The following is a 9,648-nucleotide window of genomic DNA, read 5'->3' as shown; positions in this document are numbered from 1 at the left end:
TCAACCTCTGGTTCGGAATTAGCATCGTCCGAAAGGTTTTCATCATGGTGATCATTCAAAGGGATAGGCTGATCATTCTCTGGTTCTTTTCCAAACCAACCAGCTATGACCTCATTCGGAAGGTACTGGTTGCCGTGGGGATGGAGTCCAGCCATGTTATCTATGCGAGAAATGGGGTAAGAAAATAATTATTAGACGAATTATCTAGATAATTATTTAGAAAATCTTCATCAGTTACATCGCTATTTGTGAAGTGCATACCACTTATATGTAATCAAAACAGGATAGGCCTACGAATATGTGACCTTAACTCCAAATTCACACAGAATCGGGGTAAAGTAAAATTTCATAGATTCTAAGTCTATAACATCCTAATTACATATATCCTTAGTGTATCCACTTAGCAACTATCAACTTAGTAATGAAGATCCCGCTTTAGTTCTCAAGTATAAAGTACTTATAGTAACACCAAATACTCCTATAGTATTTCAATTTTGATGTTATGTTCTATTGTTCTCATTGTGGTAGGGTTGGTAAGATTTTAGCATTGTTGCAACCACACAATTAAACTTAGGCACATGCTAGTCAACCCTCGGATAATATAGGTGATCAGGCTATATCTTCCCAGTTTTGACCATAATATGTCTCTAAGCCCACTTGTGTTGCCCAACAATCGTAATTCTTTTGTACTATCCTAGTGACACTGATTTTAGTATGAATGCAGGCACGTATACTTTATTAAATATTTTATTATTTAAAGTATAAACTCTTGGTCAGAGTATTTTTATCCCTTATGTATTTATAGTTAGTATATCTTTTATGGGTTGATATACTTAATTCACTATAAACAATGCTCTGATACCAATCTGTCACACCTCAAAACCAAGAACGGCGGAAACGTTCTGGGGTGGAGCACGTCATGTACAGTATCACAACAATGTAAAGTAGTAAACAAGCAACAACATCATCCATTACATTAATAATAGAATTATTATACAAGTGTGTTCTGTCAAATTTTGATAAACACTAAAGCATAAATCAAAATGAAAGATGAGTCTTCAACGAGCTCCATCTTCCATAATCTTTGCATCGGTACCTGTCTATGATGACCTGAGGATACATGTAATTTTGAAAGTGAGTATCAGCTTTGAAGCTGGTGAGATCATAAGTATTTTAGTGTCTTAATTTCTATGTAAGAATTTGTATATGAACTGTAAGTATTGAAAATGTTTGTAAAACAACTGTAAACGTTTGAAAAACTCTAGAAATCCCTATGATTCCTACTATTATAACAGGGAGTCTTCTACCAAGACTTAACTGATCTATATGTAGCCTTCTACCAAGGCATCTAGTGTCTGTGTGTGTCTCTTGTAAGAGTGAGTATTTCCCAAGTCTGACTATCATTAACCAAAAATATAGTTTTCTACATTACCGTGCGTCGTGTGAATATTCACGAAGTGAATGTAATGGGAAAATGAAATAGTACTATGGTGTAGTACCGAACTACAACCGTACTAATTACCTTAAGTCTAGGGTAATACTTCTAAGTACTGTAGCATTTGTAATAAATAACTACATCGGTACTCAACTGCCTTATTTGAGGGATAAGGTATAATGTGATGTCTAGATCCCAGACTATACGCTCCCCTATCAAAGGGATTTTGGGACCTACCCATGACCCCTGCACGTATGCAAGCCATGAGCATCCACATTACTATGATCATGTATACTCGATATAACGATCAAAATTGCGTTGTGATTCATCGGTATAGTTAGATCCTGAACTTGTTCCATGATATAGCACCTAGTGATGTCTGTTCTATGTATATGTAAGCGTACTCATGTAAGTGTGATCATGTAATAGTATAGTAATGTATTGTAATGTTCTAGCTGTAATGCACGTGCTCTCTACCTAGTAAGTATAGTAATGTACTCGTTCTAGTATCGTTGTATATGTTCTCTTTCTAGTATAGTTGTATATGTTCTTCTCTAGTATAGTTGTATATGTTCTACTCTAGTATAGTTGTATATGTTCTTCTCTAGCATAGTTGTATATGTTCTTCTAGTAGTAAGTATTGACTCATAAATGAATTGACTCATAGTATGATATCGCGTTCTAGTAATAGTTCTAGTATCTTCCTAAACTACCCATATGGTAGTTTACTAGTAATCTAACTGGTACGTATGGACATGGATGTATACCCTTGCTACCCAAGGGCATGGGATGAACTGAAAGGACCTTTATGACTATATATGTACATATGTTATATAACTAATATTTAAACGACCTTCGGACGAGTACCCGATATCCCACTAGACCACATCTCAAGCGCGAAAATGAAATAGGGTGGATAGCCTTCCTAAGTCTTTTAAACATTTCTTATATGACTATACATATAGAGGCATGCAATTTATAACATAAAAACATAAATAAGTTTTTTTAAAACCTTTGAACATAATTATTATCTTAAGAAAAGATCGACTTGATGTCAATCTATAAAACGGTTTGAAGGCATGGGTTTGATAAAACAATTTAGTATAAGGAAACATTTGTTTGAATCACAATTGTAAATAAGTTTGAAATAAAACATACAGAGTAAAATATACAGTGTAATAAGGAGTTTTAAAACATATAAAATGTTTATGAAAATCATTTGAAGGAAACTGTTTGGTAAAACGGCTAATGAGTGGTAAATCATTTAAATGTTGCTTACTAATCACATGTGATTGATATAATAAGTAGCATGATTCTACTTGTATCCCCCCCATAACACATTTAAAAATAGTTAAAACATTGATTAAGGGGTATGAACTCACCTGTTGTGGGTGATACGGATGAACTGAAGAGGTAGGACTGCTAGGTGTCAAGTGAAGTCTTGAACACACTTATGATCCTAGTTAACATATAATTTCACATATATGTAACAAATTAGTATATAAACAACTAATAAACAAGTCAAGACACCATAGGACATGCTAAACACCTTTATCAAGTGTTATTAGCCTCTAGGATTGCATCTAAGTGTTTGTAGGGGAAGCTATTGTGTGTAGGGCTCAAGGAAAACTCCATAAGGGAGTTCACGACCCTAACAACACTACCAAATGAGTTTACGGCCGCGAACTCATGAGTTTACGGCCGTGAACTCATACTTATGTGTCCATTTGATGATTGATGCTCTATAAGGCCCTAATAAGCATTTCTACTTAATGGCTTGGTCTATGGAAGAGTTTAGGGCATAATATAACTCCTTTTAGGAGTTTACGGCCTTGGGACCATATTCCATTGGAGTTTACGGCCGTAAACTCCCTTGGGAGGGTTTTTACGGTGTTTTCAAGTCTCTAAATTAACTAGGAACTAAACTAGGCTTTTGTACTTGGCTTTAGAAGAGTTTATGACACCATTTGTCACCATTTTATGGAGTTCACGGCCCTAGAACCTTTTGGGCCGTGAACACCTTACTCTTGGTGTTCTAAGTGTGTTAGCTAGTCCAAAACTCATTTAGGTACATGCCCAAATTAGTCTCTTGGCTTAAGGAAGGTTTTAAGGGCATTTTGGCACTTAAACATGGAGTTCATGGCCCAAGAACCTCCTTGGCCGTGAACTCTCTTTCATCATTGATTTTAATTGCTTTTGGTGTCCTAAACATGCAATGGTGGGTTCTAGTTTGATTTCTAAAGCTTTGAGGGTCATTGGGACACTTTTGGCCCTTAAAATGGAGTTTACTCCCCAAGTGTTCTTGGGCGGTAAACTCCCAAATCTTGGGGTCTTAATCCGATTTTGATGTTTTCTAGTCATATACACACTAGTATACAAGTCTAAGGTAGTTACAAATCACGGAGGAAGGACTAGGTAGCATTTAAGCCACATATTGGAGTTTACTCTCCAAGAACGTTCTTGGGCGGTAAACTCCTAAATCTAGTTGTTTTGTTATCAAATTGATGTTTTTAAACACAATCTAAGCTATATAATATAACTAGATCGAAGTACTCACAATTTGGGATAAAAACCCGAAGATCCGTGAGAGAGAATTTTGGCTTTTCTCTAATTGGAAATGTAACTAATGAACTATTTGGTTCAGTTTTTTATATATAGTCCTGGGATTTTTGGCAGAAAATATTTTTATTCCCGGAATGAACTCTAATATCCTAGAGTATTGGAATAACAGTGTTGCACAAAACCCTAGTGCATCCACTCTCCTAATATCTCCTTAAGTGTAAATCCTGAAAAACTGCCAAACTTATACTCGAAGTCTGAATTCTCACTGTAACTGTTCTACTTCTATTGGCTTCAAATGGTTTGTACAGAATGGAAATTTCGGGTTGTCACAACATCCCTCTTCATACAGGGCCACCAGTACTCCTTCTTTGGATCGAGAACTTCGATCGATGTGCCTCCTCCATCAAAATGGTACGCGTTACGCCCACAAACGGTACCCAAGTCCAACCCTGAAATGTCATAAGTCCCCGACTATCGGTAACGAACTCCGACACCTGCCCAACAACCTGCTCCCGCTTTCGGTTCTCTGGTCTCGCAGCCTCAGCCTGGGCCCCTCGATGGTGTCCAATACCGGAGTCATCACCGTCAACCTCATACAAATGTCTCGGATCGGGGCGCTCTCCGACCTACGGCTCAAAGCATCGGCTACGACATTAGCCTTGCCCGGGTGCTACAGGATCTCGCAATCATAATCCTTCACCACATCCAACCATCTCTTCTGGCGCATATTCAGGTTTGGCTGATCCATCAAGTACTTCAAACTCTTGTGGTCCGTGTATATGGTACACCGAACCCCATATAGATTGTGCCGCCAGATCTTGAGGGCAAACACCACAGCCCCCAACTCCAGATCGTGCGTGGGATATCTCGACTCATAAGGCTTCAGCTGCCTCGATGCATATGCTATAACGTGCCCCCTCTGCATAAGCACTGCCCCTAACCCAGATATGGATGCATCACAATATACCACAAAATTCTCCATCCCTTTCGGGAGTGCGAGCATCGAGGCCTCGCACAACTTCTGACGAAGGGTCTCAAATGAGGACTGCTGCTCCGGACCCCAAGAAAATGCAACACCCTTCCCGGTCATCTTGGTAAGTGGCACGATGATCTTGGAAAAATCCCTAATAAACCTCCGATAATAGCCGGCCAATCCCAGAAAGCTCCCGATCTTAGTAGGTGATCTCGGCACCTCCCATCTCATCACTGCCTCAATCTTGGCCGGATCGACCAATATCCCTTTCTGGTTAACAAGATGTCCTAGGAACTGAACCTCTCGTAACCAGAAATCACACTTGGAGAATTTGGCATACAGCCTCTTCGATCTCAGAACACCAAGGATTTCCCTCAAATGCTCCTCATGCTGCTCTCTAGACCTTGAGTATACCAAGATATCATCAATGAATATGATCAACGACTGATCCAGCATCGGCCTGCACACCCTGTTCATGAGGTCCATGAATGCAGCTGGGGCATTGGTGAGCCCAAAAGGCATCACCACAAACTCGTAATGTCCATAACGAGTGCTGAATGCAGTCTTCTGGATATCTTCATCCCGAACCCTCATCTAATGATAACCCGACCTCGAATCTATCTTGGAGAACCAAGATGCCCCCTGCAACTGATCGAACAGATCATCGATCCTAGGTAACAGATACCGGTTCTTGACCGTCAACTTGTTCAGCTCCCGATAATCAATACACATCCGGTGTGAACCATATTTCTTGTTGACAAAAAGGATCGGTGCTCCCCAAGGTGAGCTACTCGGTCGAATAAACCCCTTTTCCAACAGCTCCTGAAGCTGCGAGGATAACTCCTGCATCTCTGGCGGCGCGAGACGATAAGGCGCCTTGGTGATAGGTGCCGCTCCCTGAATCAAATCAATACGGAACTTCACTTGTCTTTCCGGACGCACGCCCGGCAGTTCCTCGTGAAAAACATTCGGGAACTCGCACACTACTGGAACCTCGTCAACCGAACTTTGCCTCCCAGTGGCCACTCATGCGTCCATCACATAGGCTATGAATCCACTGCAGCCCTGCTGCAAACTCTGCCTTGCCCTGACAGCCGAACAAAACGCTGACCCACACCGGGTCCCTTCGCCATACACAGTAAGCACTCCCCCACTAGGGTCTCGCATAGTCACTAGCTGTTTCTCGCAGCCAATGACCGCTCCAAACTTCCTCAACCAGTCCATGCCCACGATGACACAGACATCTCCCATAGCGATAGGAACTAGGTCTATAGGGAAATCGACACCAAAAATCTCTAGCACACATCCTCGAATGACGTCGGTGGCATAAACCGCCTTCTCATCAGGTATGGAAACCCTCAGAGGTCGAGTCATCAACTCTCGATCAATACCGAGGTGCTGACTAAAAGCCAGATATACAAAAGACCGACTCGCACCCGAGTCAAATAATACCAAGGCAGGTACAGAATTCACAAGAAAAGTACCTACGCATATCATAAAATAAGCACAACATCTCAGCATAAAAATAAATACATGAAAGAATACATACCAGCCATGACATCGGGCGCCATGCGGACCTCCTCCGCAGTCAACTGAAAAGCTCTCCCACGAGCCCTCGGGGCCTCGGCCTTCACTGGTCGAGTCTCAGTAGCCCTAGCAGTAGGCGCAGATCCCTGGAGAAGCTGAGGACACTCAGCCTTCCGATGGCCGGTCTGGTTGCAATAGAAGCAAACCATAAATCCCTTGGGGCAATCCCTAGTGATGTGCCCCTCCTTGCCACATTTGTAGCAAGCACCTGATCGACAGGCCCCCTCATGACCCTTGTCGCACTTTCCGCAAGTATGGCCCTTCTGACCTCCTATCCTCAAATCGGCGGACTTGGTCCGCTTGGCTGCCGGCTGGGACTGAGCCGGCCGCCGATCCACTTGCTGAGACTTGGCCTCCTCCCTGGCCCGAGTCTCCAACTCGATCTCCCTCTTCCGGGCATTTTCCTGGAGCTCAGCAAATGTCCGGTATGTCGAGTTCGATACGAACTCCCGAATATCTCTCCTCAGTATACCCAAATATCGGCTCATCCGTGCCTGCTCAGTGGACACCTGCTCAGGGCAGAACATCGCCCTCTCATGAAAATTTTGGGTGACCACAACAACTGAATCATTACCCTGCTTGAGGGTCAAGAACTCCTGAACCAGTCGTTCCCTCTCCACCGGGGGAACATACTCATCTCTGAACATGGTGGTGAATTTCTCCCAAGTCACCGCTGAAATCTCCTCAAGAGTGAAGTTCGCCGTCACGAACTTCCACCAATCCTTTGCTCCCAGGCGGAGCTGGTTTAAAGCGAACTGCACCCTCAGATGCTCCGGACATGAACACGTGTAGAAGCATCCCTAAATGTCAGCAATCCATCGCATCGCAGCGATCGAGTCCTGCATCCCATCAAACTCGGGTGGCTTCATGTTGCTGAACTCCCGGAACAGCAACGAGTCACCTCCCTAAGGTCTGGCAGCAGCCACAGTTGCTGTAGCTGCAGCGGCCGCAGCCTTAGTCACCGCGGCGTACCGCTCATCAAAAGTCTCCAACAGCGTGGTCTTGATAGACCTAAACATCTCCGGAATCTCGGCCCGGATTGCCGCAGCCACCTCATCGTGGATCATCTAACGAAGCTCCTCGTCACTCACACCGCTCGTCCCAGGTCTGTGGCGTGTCCCAACCATGATGCCTCTGAAATACAACATAAAAATATCAGAGACCCAATCGAGCATACTCGTACTCGATAACGCAACCCTACTCGACCTCCGATACCCAAAGGATTCTTACTTGGACTGTCCACTGATCCGGTGTCTTCAGTAGTACGGGCCCTATACTACTGACTACACTGCATCCGCATTCACCCCAAGTCCTCCTCCTTGGACCCCGGATCACAAGTACTCTATTCTTGCTATGCACTGGCTACCTACTCTCTCTCAAAGCATCTCATAGCAGCAGGTTTCCCCTAGACTAAGGCATCACAAATCAGGCCACTCTAGTCCTAATATGAATACCTAGTCTACTCTAGCATGCATAACATATCATAACATTTCTCATAACACATATTATAAGGGTATTTTGGGGATTTTACCGTTCAGGCGCTGGCTAACCGTACACACTGCTTCATCCTTGGTTATCACAAAATCCCTTGTAAAATTTTATTTTTTTTATTTATTTTTTTTGAATTTTTTTTCTCAAATCCTCGGTTTGAGTTCAGTTACGCCCGAAGGTGTACCCGAATCCCTCAAACCATGGCTCTGATACCAACTTGTAACAACGTAAATTTTCAAAACAAAATTTTCATTTCTTAAAAAACATGTTTTCATCCAAAACAAGTCATAAAGATCCAATGTATCATATCACAATACAAATCATATAAATCCCAAGATCATAAATCCTCCATCAGTGTGTACAGATCACGCCGGCGCCTTCGCACGGTCCCCGCTAGTACCTGAAACACATAACACAACAACTGTAAGCATAATTGCTTAGTGAGTTCCCAATATACTACTTACGCACATACGCCTTTCCAGACCATGACCTTCCGGTCCATGTGTCTTAGGGGACTTTCGTCCCGACCTGCTAAACCTTTCGGTCTTACCCGCATCGACCTTCCGGTCCACATCACAATGTCTTCCGGCCCATAACATAAAATGCCTTCCGGCCCATATCAAGCATAGCATACATAGCACATACAAACGGCTAACTTATCATATTCAATGCATACAACTCATAACATATCCGACCTCTTGGTCACACATAAATACCCTTCCGGGTACAGTATAGTGAGAAGACTCACCTCACAGGAAGTCTAGAATCTCACGTGCTCGCTATCTCCGAATCTCAAAACGAAGACCCAACCCCGCCTAATCATAACGAAATATCATTCTAATTAATATAGACTTTCAAGACTAGGCTATACTCTTATCATTATTCCACAAAGCGGTAAAAGACCATTTTACCCTTCCTTGACTCATGTTGACCAAACCCTAAAAGTCAATGAAAGTCAACTGACCACAGTATGCAGGGCATACATCGGTGAGTCACAAACGGGAGTCGCAACCCCTTACGCTGCGCGTACTGGGAGTTACGCCCAGCGTAAATCCCAGATTCATCCATACCATATTTCTTGTCTTAAATGGTTAAGACATTCCTTCAACTTCCAAATCTGGCTCTCTATAAGCCTCCTAATCTATAAAGTCGGAACCTTTAAGCCTTGGCATGGTTGTAAAGGCTCCTACACCCTCTAACACCTTCCTTTTCACCTCCAAAGACCTAGATCTCATGCATGGCTAAATATATACGTCCAAGATCACATTTTTATGAACATACCACTCAAATGAACTTGGAATATGGTAGATCTAAGCCAATGGAGACTACTTGCTCATAAAGTCTCCATCTTGGGGACCAAAACCCTAGAAATTGGTCCATGAAGCATACCATAAGAACTACAAGGCAAGATCTGAACTTTTTACCTTAGGAAGAAGCTCCAACCTTTGCTTATCCCGGATCTACACTTGCACACCAACTTCTAGCCTCCACAATGGACTCCTCTTTCCTTTTGCTACCTTGAAATGTCACTTCAAAGCTTAGAACACTCACAAACAAGCTATGAACGAAGGAACAACTCTCTTAGGGTTTCTTTCTGGAG

The sequence above is a fragment of the Lactuca sativa genome, chromosome 1 (genome assembly GCF_002870075.4).
Source record: "Lactuca sativa cultivar Salinas chromosome 1, Lsat_Salinas_v11, whole genome shotgun sequence".
Taxonomy (NCBI): domain Eukaryota; kingdom Viridiplantae; phylum Streptophyta; class Magnoliopsida; order Asterales; family Asteraceae; genus Lactuca; species Lactuca sativa.
This window is presented reverse-complemented; position numbering follows the sequence as displayed.